The 15,123-nt window shown below is 38.7% G+C and overlaps 1 protein-coding gene across 2 annotated transcripts in view; it reads left to right on the forward strand.

Annotated features, from left to right (window-relative positions):
- plxnb2b (plexin b2b) overlaps positions 1-15,123 on the forward strand; it is a 325,846-nt gene that overhangs the window by 210,468 nt on the left and 100,255 nt on the right. For both annotated transcript variants that reach the window (NM_001423669.1, NM_001197316.2), the window contains 1 exon segment: positions 2,703-2,776. The gene's annotated coding sequence lies outside the window, so the exon portion shown is untranslated.

Below are 15,123 nucleotides of genomic sequence, written 5' to 3' on the forward strand. Positions count from 1 at the left end.
GCGTAGCTATACAGACTGGCGATTGGCTAATTCAAAAGGAAGGTGGAACTTGCTTCAGCCATACTGAGCTTTGCACTTTTGCCCATTCATGGTCATACCAGGCTGCGTCAAAAATTGACTAATACTACTTAGTGGGTACTGCATTTGAATTTACTATTTAGCCGTCAGAAAAGTATGTTCCATACAGTATGAATGAGAGTAGTATGAATGGAACTCTGATGTACTACATCTGCCATTTTGTCATGGTCACGTGACCTACTTGCTTCAGTTGCGTCGCTTCACACCCATTCATGAATTCTTGCGGGGCATCATGCGATAATGTACTACAGGGTGGGCCATTTATATGGATACACCATAATAAAATGGGAATGGTTGGTGACAGTAACGTCCTGTTTGTGGCACATTAGTATATGTGAGGGGGCAAACTTTTCAAGATGGGTGGTGACCTTGGTGGCTATTTTGAAGTCGGCCATCTTGGATCCAACTTTTATTTTTTCAATGGGAAGAGGGTCATGTGACACATCAAACTTATTGGGAATTTCACAAGAAAAACAATGGTGTGCTTGCTTTTAACGTAACTTTATTTGTTTATGAGTTATTTACAAGTTTCTGACCACTTATAAAATGTGTTCAATGTGCTGCCCGTTGTGTTAAATTGTCAATGCAAGCCTCTTCTCCCACTCTTCACACACTGATAGCAACACCGCTGGAGAAATGCCAGCACAGGCTTCCAGTATCTGTAGTTTCAGGTGCTGCACATCTTGTATCTTCACACCATAGACAATTGCCTTCAGATGACCTCAAAGATAAAAGTCAAAGGGGGTCAGATTGGGAAACCTCGAGGGCCGTTCAGCTGGCCCACAACGACCAATCCACTTTTCAGGAAACTGTTCATCTAGGAATGCTCGGACCTGACACACATAATTTGGTGGCGCATCATCTTGCTGAAAAAACTCAGGGAACGTGCCAGCTTCAGTGGTTAAAGAGGGAAACACATCATCATGTAGCAATTTTTATCCAGTATATTTAAAATATCCAGTGGCCTTGAGGTTTCCTTTGATGAAGAATGGCCACACTACCTTTATTGTCTATTGTGTGAAGATACAAGATGTGCAGCACCTGAAACTACGGATACTGGAAGCCTGTGCTGACACTTCTCCTGCAGTGTTGCTATCAGTGTGTGAAGAGTGGGTGAAGAGGCTTGCATTGACAATCCAACACAATGGGCAGCACATTGAACACATTTTATAAGGGGTCAGAAACTTGTAAATAATTTATGATAGAATAAAGGTACATTAAAACCAAACCCACCATTGTTTTTCTTGTGAAATTCCCAATAAGTTTGATGTGTCAAATGACCCTCTTTCTATTGAAAAAACAAAAGTTGGATCCAAGATGGCCGACTCCAAATGGCCACCATGTTCACCACCCATCTTGAAAAGTTTGCCCCCTCACATATACTAATGTGCCACAAACAGGATGTTGATACCACCAAAAATTCTAATTTTATTATGGTGTATCCATATGAATGGCCCACCCTGTACTGTATAGGATGGAGGTATGCGGCTTCAGATTTCGGATGCAGCCCCAGTCAGAGTCAAAAACTCTCCTGTGATTTTTTTTTTCGTTTTTTTTTATATTTCCCAAATGATGTTTAATAGGGCGAGGCAGTGGCGCAGTAGGTAGTGCTGTCGCCTCACAGCAAGAAGGTTGCTGGGTTGCTGGTACGAAGTTGGTGTTTCTGTGTGGAGTTTGCATGTTCTCCCTGGCTTTGCGTGGGTTTCCTCCGGGTGTTTCGGTTTCCCCTACAGTCCAAAGACATGCGGTACAGGTGAATTGGGTAGGCTAAATTGTCGGTAGTGTGTGTGTGAGTGTGGATGTGTGTGGATGTTTCCCAGAGATGAAACTTGCTGGATAAGTTGGCGGTTCATTCCGCTGTGGCGACCCCGGATTAATAAAGGGACTAAGCCAAAAAGAAAATGAATGAATGAATGTTTAATAGAGCAAGGGATTTTTCACAATATTTTCTATAATATTTTTTCTTCTGCAGAAAGTCTTATTTGTTTTTATTTCGGCTAGAATAAAAGCTGTTTTTAATTTTTTAAACACCATTTTAAGGTGTTTAATTTATTTTAATGGTATTAGCCCCCTTAAGCAATATTTTTTCGATTGTCTACTGAACACATCACTGCTATACAATGACTTATTATGCCTAATTACTCTAACTTGCCTAATTAACCTAGTTAAGCCTTTAAACGTCACTTTAAGCTGAATACTAGTGTCTTGAAAAATATCTAGTCAAATATTATTTACTGTCATCATGACAAAGATAAAATAAATCAATTATTAAAAATTAGTTATTTAAACTACAGTATTATGTCTAAAATTGTGTTGAAAAAAAATATTTCCGTTAAACAGAAATGGGGAAATATATATATATGTATATACAGGGGGGGATAATAATTGTAATAATAATAACTGTATATCTGTAGTCTGTGTGCTAAACCAGCGCCTCCACGCACACACAGCACATTAATGTTTCATGGCCTCCAATTCATTTCCGCCTCTGAAATCCCCTTACAAGGGCACTTAGATTGATTCTCTGGCTAAGAGATTAAGCAGCTCTTGAATGAGTGATCAGATTAGAGGAAGTGTGTGATTTGTCCTCATCTGTTTGTCTTTTTGTGTGTGTTTCTCCTCAGTGTGTTGGAGGCTGAACAGACGGACTCTTCACTCTTATGTCAAGCAGCAATTAAAGCAATTTTCGCCCTTGGAAGTAAGTGTCGTCCTCTCTGTTTGAGATTTTTCATTAGATTTTTTTTTTATTAATATAATTACTAACAACTCCAGTGCTGCAGGAGCTCGGGTTTCACTGCCTTAAAGGAGCAGTTCAGCTAAAATTAAATTAAATTGAGCGTGTGTTGAAAGTGTTGAAATAAATTACCCTAATAATTAAAGCTATTATTTATCCACCAAGCTCGTCGGACGTGCAGTGCAGAAGACAGATTTTTTTAATATAAAAAATATTATGTATTGAAGGCCAGCTAGCGAAGTGCTATATAGGTAAACCTCACCATGGCTTATACCCTCCTTGTTAGAGCAATATACACCCATGCAAAGAACTGCCGGTATGATCCTAGCTCAGATGGGTGCAGTAGCACTGGTGGGTTACACGTGGGGGCCCGTCCGGGATGGGAGTGATTTTTAGAGGGGTGAGTGTAACAGAGTCCAGCTAGCAAAGTGCTTTGCATGTAAACCTCACTCCTTTGTCCTCTAAAGGTGCTTTAGTGACAGACGCTATAAAGGCCATGATCTTTAGCCCTTCTTGTTAGAGCAGCCAACTCCCATGCAAAGAATCGCCAGTTTGATCCCAGCTCAGCGCAGGTAGGGTACAGCAGAACCGGTCGGTTACATGTGGGGGCTCGTCAGGGATGGGAGTGAGGTTAAGGGGGATGAATGTTACGTAAGCCAGCTAGCGAAGAGCTATGCAGGTAAACCTAACTCCGCTGACCTCTTAAGGTGCCGTAGTGACAGACGCTAGAGGCCATGTTCTTTAGCCTCTTTGTTAGAGCAACCGATTCTCATTCAAAGAAACCCCAATTTGATTCCATCTCAGGCTGGGTTTGCTGCAGTAGGACCGATGGGTTACACGTGGGGGCTCGTCCGGGATGGGAGTGAGGTTTAGGGGGGTGAGTGTAATAGGCCAGCTAGTAAAGTGCTATACAGGTAAACCTCACTCCTCTGACCTCTGAAGGTGCTCTAGTGACCGACGCGAGAGGCCATGGCTGCGTCTGAAACCGCCTACTACTCAGTTGGTACTAAATTTGAATTTAAACATACTACATGGCCGTTAGAAAAGTACGTTATACAGTATGTATGTGAAAAGTATGAATGGAATTCGGACGTACTACATCCGCCATTTTGTCATGGTCATGTAACCTACTTGCGTAAGTTGCATCGCTTCACTTCCATTCATGAATTCACTCGCGAGGCATCATGGGATAGCACAGCGTGCATGGGATCTCGCTGAAAGTAGTAAGACATCCGGGTACTTCTCGCATACTGACTTTCGAATTCTATGAATTCGGACATTCTACTCTGCTCGCATACTGATTTTAGCGTACTATATAGTATGGAAGTATGCGGTTTCGGACGCAGCCCATGTCTTTAGCCTGCTTGTTAAAGAAACGGACTCCCATGCAAACAATCGCTGGTTCAGTCCCAGCTCAGTTATATCTTATATTTCAAACAGATACTCTTAAATAGATGAATAGTTTGGATATTTATGTTTCATAAATGCACCTTATTTAGTGTAATACATAATAAAATATTTAATATTGCTTGTTAATAACATTACAAATCAAATGTATAGTATATTAAAACAGTATAATCAAACAATCAAAAATGTTTATTGATAAAACAAATGAGTAACTAATAATAATGTTCATATTAATGTTGTATAATATTAAGCAACTGGATAATCTTTTGTTTAGCATAATATCATATTAAAATCACATTTAAAACATTTTGTTTTGCCAATAGTTGATAATTACATGTATTTTGTAATATATATATATATATATATATATATATATATATATATATATATATATATATATATATATATATATGTGTATATATATATATATATATATATATATATATATATATATATATATATATATATATATATATATATATATATATATATATATATGTATATATATATATTGTTGAAGTCAGAATTATTAGACCGCTTTTTTTATTTTTTCCCCAATTTCTGTTTAACGGAGAGCAGATTTTTTCAACACATTTCTAAACATAATAGTTTTAATAACTCATTTCTAATAAATGATTTATTTTATCTTTGCCATGATGACAGTAAATAATATTTTACTAGATATTTTTAAGACACTTCTATACAACTTAAAGTGACATTTAAAGGTTTAATTAGGTTAACTAGGCAGGTTAGGGTAATTAGACAAGTTATTGTATAACGATGGTTTGTTCTGTAGACTATCGAGAAAGAAATTAGCTTAAAGGGGCTAACAATATTGACCTTAAATTTGTGTTAAAAAAATTAAAAACTGCTTTTATTCTAGCCGAAATAAAGCAAATAAGACTTTCTCCAGAAGAAAAAACATTATCAGACATACTGTGAAAATTTCCTTGCTCTGTTAGATCATTTGGGCAAAAAAAGAGAAAATATTCAAAGGGGGGCTAATAATTCTGACTTCAACTGTACATATATATATATATATATATATATATATATATATATATATATATATATATATATAATTGATTTTCCTTTCGTAAAAAAATGTATTTATTTAATTATATTTACTGTAATTTTATATTTCTATAATCTCTAAATTTCACAAATTGCTGAATATTATGCGATTAAGAATGAGAAAATACATGAAGAGTATTAAACAGTCATTCATTTCTTTTCCTTCAGCTTTGTGCCCTCATTTATCATAGGTCGCCACAGCGGAATGAACCACCAATTATTCCATCATATGTTTAATGCAGCGGATGCCCTTCCGCTCAATGAGTGTGTTTTCTCCACTAATTTCTTTGTTTGTCCAGGACTTGTGGGCTTGTAATGTGAAATGGGTGAGAGGAGTGTGAATATTTATCACTCAACTTTAAAAACAACTGTCAGAGACGCAGAGGGGCATACCATTAGCATAGCGTTTCATTTAGCATTAGCGAGGAGTCTCCTGTGAGCAGTAAACTCTTAAACAAGTGTTTTTCTCAGCTTTATGAGCACTTCTGTCCCTCATGACATTCACTAAGAAAACTCTCAGAAACCACACATTACACACACGAGTTTACTAGTCTTCTGCCAATGTCAGAGCCCTGACACTCATCCATCACACGAGAGATCACTTATTGAGTAAATTATATATCTTTATTTTCAAAAATATTTGCTTTATTTAGTCAAAGCGAGTCTCAAATTCATGACTTATTGATTCAATTTGTCCAATCAGACTGAATCTCCATTTATCGACTCAAATGATCTGTTCAGGCTGTTTCCAGTTATTGACTCACTGATTTAGATGATTCATTCAGAGCAAGTCTTCAGTTAATTATTCACGGCTTCAAATGATCCAATCAGATGAAGTATCCAGTTAATGATTCACTGAATCAGATGATCTAATCAGAGCAAGTCTTCAGTCATTAATTTACTGACTCAAACAATCCATTCAGAGCAAGTTTCCAGTTAACGTTTCACTGATTCAAATGATTCGATTAAATAAAGCCTCCAGTTATTGATTCGCTAATTCAGGTGATCCATTCAGAGCAAGACTCCAGTTAATTGACTGCTTCAAATGGTTTAATCAGAGCAAGTCTCCAGTTAATGATTCACTGATTCAAATGATCCATTCAGAGCAAGTTTCCAGTTAATAGTTCACTGATTCAGATTATTCATTAAGAGCAAGTCTCCAGTTAATGATTCACTGCTTCAAATTATACAATCCGATGAAGAATCCGGTTAATGTTTCACTAATTCAGATTATCCAATCAGAGCAAGTGTCCATTTAATGATTCACTGATTCAAACGATTCATTCAGAGCAAATTTCCAGTTATTGATTCGCTGATTCAAATGATTCGATCAAATCAAGCCTCTAGTTAATAATTCACTGATTCAGATGATCCATTCAGCGCAGGACTCTAGTTAATGATTTACTGATTGAAATGATCCATTCTGTGCAAGTTTCTAGTTATCGATTCACTGATTCAGATGATTCATTCAGAGCAAGTCTCCAGTTAATTATTCACTGCTTCAAATAATTCAATTAGATGAATTATCCAGTTACTGATTCAGATGATCCAATCAGAATGTCTAGTCAATGATTCACTGATTCAAATGATCCATTCAGAGCAAGTCTCTAGTCAATGATTTATTGATTTAAATGGTCCATTCAGAGCAAGTTTTCAGTTATTAATTCACTGATTCAAGTGATCCATTTAGAGCAAGTCTCCAGTTAATGATTCGCTAAATGAAATAATCCATTCAGTGCAAGTCTCCAGTTAATGATTCGCTAATTGAAATAATCCATTCAGTGCAAGTTTCCAGTTAATGATTCACTAATTCAGATGATTCATTCAGAGCAAGTCTCCAGTTAATTATTCACTGCTTCAAATGATCCAATCAGATTAAGTATCCAGTTAATGATTCACTGATTCAGATAATCCAATCAAAGCGTCCAGTCAATGATTCTCTGAATCAAGTGATCCATTCAGTGCAACTTTCCAGTTAATGATTTACTGATTTAAATGATTAGATGAAGTCAAGCCTCCAGTTAATGATTCACTGATTTAGGTGATCTATTCAGAGAAAGAATCCAGTTAATGATTCACTAATTCAAATGATCCATTAAAATCAATCCTCCAGTTCATGATTCACTAATTCAAATTATCCAATCTGATCAAGTCTCCTCTTCTGACCTCTAAAGGTGCTTTAGTGACAGACGTTAGAGGACATTGTCTTTAGCCTCCTTATTAAAGCAACCGACTCCCGTGCAATCGTCGGTCCGATCCCAGCTCAGCACAGGTACGGTACAGCAGGACCTGTCGGTTACATGTGGGGGCTCGTCCGGGATGGGAGTGATTCAAACGATCCATTCAGGGCAAGTCTTCATATAATGATTCACTGATTCAAATGATCCATTAAAATCAAGTCTCTAGTTAATGATTCAATTCTTCAAATGATTCGATCAAATCAGTTTTTGCAGAAGTATAAAAGTGACATTGATTTATCTTGCTCTTTCTGTGACATTTCCTTTGACTGTCTCTCACTTATTTTGGGAATGTCCTTTTGTTCATTCTTTTGGGATTAAATTGAACGCTTTCATAATCCAAAATATGTGTAATCATTTATTGTTATATAATAGACTCATCGTTTAGACAGCAAACGTATTTTTAAGTGTTCTTTTACTGCAGTAATATTTCATTAGAGTGCCTGTGCTTGATTTGCACCGCTGGACAGCCGACTGGTATCATCAGCTGATAAACGGCAGGAATGTGGTGTGTTTATCAGAGTCGAGGCCGGAGAGATTTTAACAGGAGCGTTCGGGCTAAAGCCGGGCTTTGATGTGTCCCAAACTCATCTGAGCTCAGCAGCGTTTCCTCATAGTCCAGATATGAGCGGATAACATGATCATATCGGCACACGTCGCTGTGTGGTCATGAGGGAAATTCAAGCGCTGCTTTAAAGCAATGGCAGCGCCGTCAACACCGTCGTCAGGTGCATCTCCAGCGGATTTAGCTTCTGAAATTTCATTTGTGAAAGTCAAGTCTCATTTCACATCTTAAATCTCCTTTTCTTTTTAAAAAGTATGTGATGAAAGACGGGATTTAGTGTTCTTTTTTTAGGTGGTATTGTATTTTTAAGACAAGGTGACTTATTTTATTGCATTTATAGCCAGCAAGTAAGTCTAATAACAAATAAATTAATATTTAAAGTTAAATGTAAAAGTTGATCATATTAAACACAATAGTTATAAAAAATACTTTTTAATTTTATGTACATTAATCAAATCAGTATTAATTGCGATATTTTAATGTGTACATATGAAATTTTATTAGTGAAATAAAAGAAATGGAATTTACATTTCATGAAAACACACACAACATATGGCCACTTTATTAGGTACACCTGTCCATCTTTATAATCAGCCAGTCACATGGCAGCAACTCAAAGCATTTAGGCGCGTAGACATGGTCAAGGCGATCTGCTGCAGTTCAAACTATCTGAAAAGGGGATTTAAGTGACTTTAAATGTGGCATGGTTGTTGGGGCCAGACGGGCTTTTCTGAGTATTTCAGAAACTGCTGATCTACTGGGATTTTCACGCACAACCATCTCTAGGGTTTACAGAGAATGGTCTGAAAAAGAGAAAATATCCAGTGAGCGGCAGTTCTGTTAGCGCAAATGCCTTGCTGATGCCAGAGGAGAATGGCCAGACTGGTTCCAACTGATAGAAAGGTAACAGTAACTCAAATAAGCACTCGTTACAGCCGAGGTCTGCAGAAGAGCATCTCTGAACACACAACACGTCCGACCTTGAGACAGATGGGCTACAGCAGCAGAAGACCACACCAGTGCCACTCCTGTCAGCTAACAACGTTGCCTGGTCTGATGAGTCTCGACTTCTGCTGCGACATTCGGATGGTTGGGTCAAAATTGAGCGTCAACAACATGAAAGCATGGATCCATCCTGCCTTGTGTCAATATGGACCAAAATCTCAGAGGGATATTTCCAGTACCTTGTTGAATCTATACTACGAAAGATTAAGACTGAAGGCAAAAGGGGGTCCAATCCAGTACCAGTAAGGTGTACCTAATAAAGTGGCCGGTGAGTGTATATCCAAACATATATATATTCTGAACTGTAAAAGGATAAAAGAAACCGGTCGGGTTGTTAAGGCAACGTATGAGCAATAAGTATAGAGCGTGCTGTGTAGACGGCTTCATTGATTATAATGGAAATGTTCTAATCTAATTTTATTGCATCTCGACATGCCACTTCATTTCAAGGAGACGGGAATAAAAAGCATAAATCATCTAATCAGTAGTCATTTTCTTGTTTTCACAGGTATATATTTTTGATTTTATTATAGTGCCAGCGAAGTGAATAGAATATATTTATATATATATAATTCTGCAAAATGAGAGTTGAAAAGTAGCTGAAGTTAAAGTCACCAAAGCTGGACATTTATTTTATTTTTCATGGAATATTGAAGCGAATATAGCAAGAAAATCAAATGTTTGCATAATCTTTAAAGGGAACGTTTATAAGTTCATTGTCATTCCGTTGTTCTTTTTATTCCGATTCAAATCTGTGGATCAAAACACCTGTCCTTCTCATTCTACTGCTCTAACATTCTGTTGTTCTATCTGCTGATTTGACATTCTGTCTGTCGTTCTATCTGTTGTACCTTTCAGTCAATTAATCAAACTCCTTTTGTTGTTCTGCTGTTGTTGTTCTCAGTTTGTCTTGATCTTACATTGATCTTACATTATTTCATTTATTTTCAGTTTCTCATTTATTGTGATTTTTTAAATGTAATTTAATTTAATGAAAATACTTTTCCAATTGTTTTAGTCTTAGTTTTGCGTCTACTAAAATAATCTCAGTGCTTAAGTGCTCATGAAATGGCAGTTAAGATTGTCCTGTTTTCCATTATCGTAACGTATATCCATTTGAAACGTTCCTGATATTTTTTCCACTATCGTGACGTATGTCCACTGACTTAAAAGACTGATAGCTCGCCCTAAAGGATTGATAGCCATGCCTTAAATGGCCGATAGCTCCACCCTAAAGGACAGATAGTCCCGCCCTAAAGTACTGATAGCTCCGCCCTAAAAGACTGATAGCCCCACCCTGAAGGACTGATAACCATGCCATAAATCAGGGGTTCCCAAACTTTTCAGCCCGCGACCCCCAAAATAACAATGTCAGTGACTCGCGACCCCCAATATCCTCTGAGGTGGTTATAAATACAGAAACCTTGCATGCAATGACGCAGACACACCAATCAAATTTGTGTCAGTGCTTTAAATGTGCCAGAAAGTATAACCTGATGTTATAAAATCAAAATGTACTGACGCTATTGCTGCCTTTAATATAATGTAATTACCCCAGGGGTCGCAATCCAATAGAACTAGTAACTATAAGCTACTATATTAACTATATAGTATATAGTAACTATAAACGACTGTTTTTATTTTAGGTATAGTTATGGATAAAATATGTTAATTCTAATGGTTTAATAAAAATAAATAGATTTTTGGAAATCACCAGGCGACCCCCCTTCATTGCCCCGCGACCCCTCGGGGGGTCCCGACCCCCACTTTGAGAACCACTGCCATAAATGATCGATATCTCAACCCTAAAGTGGGGGTTCCCAAACTTTTCAGCCCGCAACCCCCAAAATGACAATGCGACCCCCAATATCCTCTGAGGTGGTCTTAAATACAGAAATCTTGCACCATAGACCCAAGTCTATTCTTGGTTATAAAATCAATCTGTTGCATCTCGTGCTATTGCTTTGTCTTTAATATAATGTAATTACCCCAGGGGTCGCAATCCAACAGAACTAGTAACTATTAGCTACTAAAGTAAATGTATAGTATATAGTAACTATAAACGTTAATATACTAAACGTTACTAAAACTTTTTTTTCTCTTCAGTATGTTAGGGATAAAATATGGTAATTCTTATGGTTTAATAAGAATAAATCGATTTTTAAAAATCACCAGGTGACCCAACCCCCCCCATTCGTTGTCCCACGACCACTCGGGGGGTCCCGACTCCCACTTTGAGTACCACTGATAGCCCAACACTAAAGTACTGATAGCTCCGCCCTAAAAAACTGATAGCTCTACCCTAAAGGACTGATAACCACACCTTAAAGGACTGATAACCCCGCCCTAAATGACTGATAGCCCTGCCCTAAAGCACTCAGAGCTCTGCTCTAAAAGACCTATAGTCTCGCCCTAAAGCACTGATAGCTCCGTCCTTAAAGACTGATGGCCCCGCCTTAAGGGATTGATAATCATGCCTTAAATGACTGATAGCTCCGCCCTAAATGACTGATAGCCCTGCCCTAAAGGACTGTTAACCATGCCATAAATGACCGATATCTCAACCATAAAGTGGGGGTTCCCAAACTTTTCAGCCCGCAACCCCCAAAATGACAACGCGACCCCCAATATCCTCTGAGGTGGTCATATATACAGAATCTTGCATGCAATGGCGCACATACACCATAGACCCAAGTCTATTTTTGGTTATAAAATCAATCTGTTGCATCTCGTGCTATTGCTTTGTCTTTAATATAATGTAATTACCCCAGGGGTCGCAATCCAACAGAACTAGTAACTATTAGCTACTAAAGTAAATGTATAGTATATAGTAACTATAAACGTTAATATACTAAATGTTACTAAAACTTTTTTTTCTCTTCAGTATGTTAGGGATAAAATATGGTAATTCTTATGGTTTAATAAAAATAAATAGATTTTTAAAAATCACCAGGCGACCCCCCCATCCCCCCCCCCCCCCTTTCTTCGTTGTCCCACGACCCCTCGGGGGGTCCCGACCCCCACTTTAAGAACCACTGATAGCCCCACACTAAAGTACTGATAGCTCCGCCCTAAAAAACTGATAGCTCTACCCTAAAAGACTGATAACTACACCTTAAATGATCAATAGCTCCGCCTTAAAGGACTGATAGTCCCACCCTAAAGCACTGATAACCCTGCACTACAGTACTGATAGCTCCACTGTAAACACTGATAGCCCCGCCCTAAAAGACTGATAACCGCACCTTAAATTACTAATAGCTCCGCCCTAAAGCACAGATAGCCTCGCTCTAAAGCACTAAAAGCCCCACAATAAAGGACTGATAGCCCCGCCTTAAAGGACTGATAACCCCGCCTTAAATGACTGATAACCCTGCCCTAAAGCATTCAGAGCTCTGCTCTAAAAGACCTATAGTCTCGCCCTAAAGCACTGATAGCTCAGTCCTTAAAGACTGATGGCCCCGCCTTAAGGGATTGATAATCATGCCTTAAATGACTGATAGCTCCGCCCTAAATGACTGATAGCCCTGCCCTAAAGAACACATAGCTCCGCTCTAAATGACTAGTAGTCTCGCCCTAGAGCACCGATAGCCCCGCCTTAAAGGACTGATAATCACGCCTTAAATAGCTGGTAGCCCCGCCCTTAAGGACTCATATCCCTGCCCTAAAACACTAATAGTCCCGCCCTAAAGCACTGATAGCCCCGCCTGAAAGGCATTCCATGTGACCAGAAGTACAGAAAGTCATTTTGAGGGAGGAAAGAAAGTTATGACGTGCGATTTAAGATTATGAGAGCAAATTAATTTTTATAAAATAATAATGAAATGTACAGATACATTATTTATAAGCACTAATATAAGCATATACAAGTAAGAACACTAAAATGCTATAGAGTAGCCATTTCTCTTTTTGTCACACTGATTATTGTCATCGTAACAAAAATGTGCCGTCAAGAACATCTGCAGTGAAACAAGACTCATTTTTACAGCGTCACTGAATGGACACAAGCCTCATTGGGCCCGGGTCGCTGTTGACCACCCGTCCGCCTGCCCGCCGTGACTGACAGCTCCCTGATCATCTCCCTGATTCCAGAACCTAATTATCCGACACGTCTGCTCTGCCGTCTCCACTATCACCCACCAGATCAACACACACACACACACACAGAGAGAGAGAGAGAGGACAGTCGCTAAAGCATAACTAATGTGATATGAGTCCCACCAGCACCAAAAGCAGGAGAGAAATATAATTACGGATCAGATGTCAGTCTGTTTGGATGCTTGCCGGCTCTTTATAGCAGTGCGAGAGAAGCTGCTATTTTTAGAGCCGATGACCACAGGATGACAAGAGGGGTCAGGCGTGACCGGTAGCCGCTGTCCTTATGACACCTGCGCTGGCCTGAACCAGGTGTGCGAGAGATAAACGTGGGCTAGAACTGCTGGCCTGTGCAAAAAAAAAAAAAAAGCGCAAGAATCAACCTAAGCATAAGAGCAAAGCACATGGAATCTGACCTCTTTGTGTTGAGTTTTTTTGCTGCGCGGCCGGAGACTTTCAGAAGTGCTGAGGGGACAGAACGGACGGTGCGGGACTGGCGGGTGAGTGGACTGGCGGGTGTCTCCGCTCATTTACAGCGCTGACATTTTGGCGGTGAGGGATGTGGCGAAAGCGCAGACGCATGTGTGTTGATCTTAAGGAAAGGTCAGGCCTGTCTCCACGGAGCTCATCAACTCGCTCGCTCCAAAACTGCTGTGCGGGTCCCGGACGATTGTAAGCGCGAGGCTTCATTTGCATGCATTTGTGACTCTCTGTGTGTGTGTGTGCGCATGAAGTTAATTGGTCAGAGTTGTAGTGCTATAGTCATTATGTGGATGGCAAGTAAATGGGATCAGGACAGGACATGTTCTGGATTTAGACCCGTGGATTGTAGTTTTCGAGAGAGCGGCGTGCTTATCAGTGACGTGCAGCATCCAGAGTTTCTTTCTCTTCGTGATTTGCTACTGTGTTGCTGAAATGGTGGCTTTATTGTACTAATATTAGTGCTTCGGCTTGTACTTTTTTGTGGTTCTACAAACATCCTGTCAGTCGTTCTATGTCATGTATTCTATTCGAACACTATCCCACAGCAGTTCATAACTTTTTGATTTAGTGGCTAATTCCGATAAATTCGTACAATGTCACTGGTACAATTTAGTACGATTCGCTCATCCTCTAAAGACGCGTGATCTCTTACGAATTAGCCATTAAACTTTAAAGCCATTAGCCATTTAAAGACAAAACGTAAAATAGCTTCTGTTGTTCTTTGTCGTTGACCTTAGTTTATTTAGTTTATTTTTATTTTTTCATTTAATGTGATTATTATTCTTTTTTTATTCAGTTAACAAAATGTTTTTAGACTAGTTGAATTGGATGGAAGCCTAGCTATCGACAGAATATACAGCCTGATCTCACGATGTAACTCACATTTACATATTTGAATTTGTACCATCTTATTGGTACAATTTAGTATGATTTTCTCATCCTCCATTGATGGTTAGGAATAGGGGGCGGTTTGATGCCACGCCTCCTTTCCTTTCCATGTCATGTATTCTATTCCAGCTTTATCTCACGGTAGTTTTGTACTTTTTGAGTGGCTAATTCGTACGAACTCATTCGAACAATATAATACGATTTGCTCATCGTCCAATGATGCTTGGGTTTAGGGATGGGGTTTGGTGCTGCGCCTCTTTTTTAAAATCGTATTTTATACAACTGAACTCAAACGAATTAGATACTAAGCGCACAAAACGTAAAATAGTTAAGTTTCCTTATGAGATCGGGCTGTCTATTCTGTCAATAGCTATGATTCAATCTAAATAGACTAAGCTGCGCAAAAGTAGAATAACGCATAATACATTTGTGAATGAAGCACAGTTTCCACCCAAGGAGTCAGAGAGAACAATAAAGGAAACTGGTTGGGTTTTTAAGGCAATGGTTGAGAAAACCGTGTACTTTTTTTGTACTTTTTTTGTGGTTCTACAAACATC

This window comes from Danio rerio, chromosome 25 (genome assembly GCF_049306965.1).
Source record: "Danio rerio strain Tuebingen ecotype United States chromosome 25, GRCz12tu, whole genome shotgun sequence".
In the NCBI taxonomy this organism is placed as follows: Eukaryota; Metazoa; Chordata; class Actinopteri; order Cypriniformes; family Danionidae; genus Danio; species Danio rerio.